Source organism: Anomaloglossus baeobatrachus, unplaced genomic scaffold (assembly GCF_048569485.1).
Source record: "Anomaloglossus baeobatrachus isolate aAnoBae1 unplaced genomic scaffold, aAnoBae1.hap1 Scaffold_158, whole genome shotgun sequence".
Taxonomy (NCBI): Eukaryota; Metazoa; Chordata; class Amphibia; order Anura; family Aromobatidae; genus Anomaloglossus; species Anomaloglossus baeobatrachus.
In genome coordinates, this window is record NW_027441928.1 from 133,730 (window position 1) to 135,278 (window position 1,549).

Sequence of the window (1,549 nt, forward strand, 5' to 3'; positions counted from 1 at the left end):
GATCTATTCTATTCAATTGCAAATGATCTAGATAAGACTGAGAATAAGATACTGCACGGGACATAGCAGAGTTGGTCAAGTTGAGTGGAGATGAGTTTGCTATTTGGCACAGCTTTTTGCATCAATAAAGCAAGTAAAAGGTGTGAAAGATAAAAAAAAGGGTGAAAGTGTGAAAAGTGAATTGGCCAAATTGAGGTGCATATAAAGTTTTTGCTTTCTTTCAATTAACTAATGGGGCTCATTTGAATCAGGTGAATTGAGTTCTGCTTTTGGAAACTGGGTTAAGAAGGGGTGCACCGGTCCTGGAGGTACTGCAATACCAGGTCAATGCGTGCAGTGGACAGAGCAAGATTTTTTCCATCTCCTTGTTCTAAAAATCCATTTAATATATGGTCCCCAGAGAGGGGACGTATCAGATATTAAACTGATAAGAACAGATTTAATTTTTTTTTTTTTCTGTTTATCAGTAGGACTTCAAAATAACAAAGGTGATCGCCTCCCGTTGCCTGGGAACCGTCCAGGCACAAGAGGGCTATGTGTCACCAGAAGGCGCACACACTTCCTCAAGGCCGGCAGACGTGCAATCCCAGGCACCTTCCAGTACCGACCAAGGTAGCGTCCTCCGAAACTACACTTGATCTTAGCCAAAAGGCCGAGAAGCTATAACCCGAATTGGTTACGGCCTTGAGTGGCACCCTGGCCTATACCGGACACATCTTAGGGAGAGGGAGACAAACCCACGCCTACAGAAGACATTTTGTCACCCAAGCCAACCCTTGAAAAGGCTGTTTTGCAGAGCAAAAACAAGAAGAATGGTGCTTTTTGCAGCCGCCGCCCACTGCAATGAATCTGAATAACTCCTCCTTTTGGACACAAGCACCTCCCCTCCCCCTTGCAGTCTTTCCAATTCATGATACAAAAAGACGGACGGACAGGACAGGACAGGACAGGCTGCCTGACTTTCCGTCACTGCCACCCTTTGCCATCCTTGCCCGTAGAAAGCCCTTTCATCATCCCCAAACCCTAATCTTTTCCCTTCCCTTCCCAGATGCGTCTCACTCCCTTTCATTAGGAAGTGAGCGCAGCCTTTTCTCCGTTCTGCACATGCGCGACGTTAAACACAAATGCGCAGGCGTGCGTTCCATTACCCTCACTGCATTCCACTCCCATACAGGAAGTGGGCGCAGCTATTACTACGGTCGCACATAAAAGAACCCACGGCCACCACTGCACATAGCTGACTCCACCACAGGACACCCACTTCTACACCAACGCAGGTAAGACAGGATCGGCACCTCTATGCTCCCGTTACAATCAGGCTCAGTCACCATGTGATAACGCTCTCAACTCTTTAGTTGCAGGCTCCCCTTGCTTCACCTCCACTGGCTGTGCTGCCATTTCCTCTCCCACCTGGAAGGTATACTTTATTCCACTATTTTCCTGTTTCTCTCTTCCCCCTTTTCCCATAACCTACTTTTATCTGCATTTGTGGGGTATCTATATGCTATTTACATCATAGTTTTATTCATTAATATGGAAGGGAAGAGTG

The 1,549-nt window shown here is 46.6% G+C and overlaps 1 pseudogene; it reads right to left on the reverse strand.

The window, feature by feature from the left end:
• Window positions 1-286: 286 nt before the first annotated feature.
• On the reverse strand, window positions 287-493 carry LOC142260671 (U2 spliceosomal RNA; annotated as a pseudogene).
• Between the last annotated feature and the right edge of the window lie 1,056 nt (window positions 494-1,549).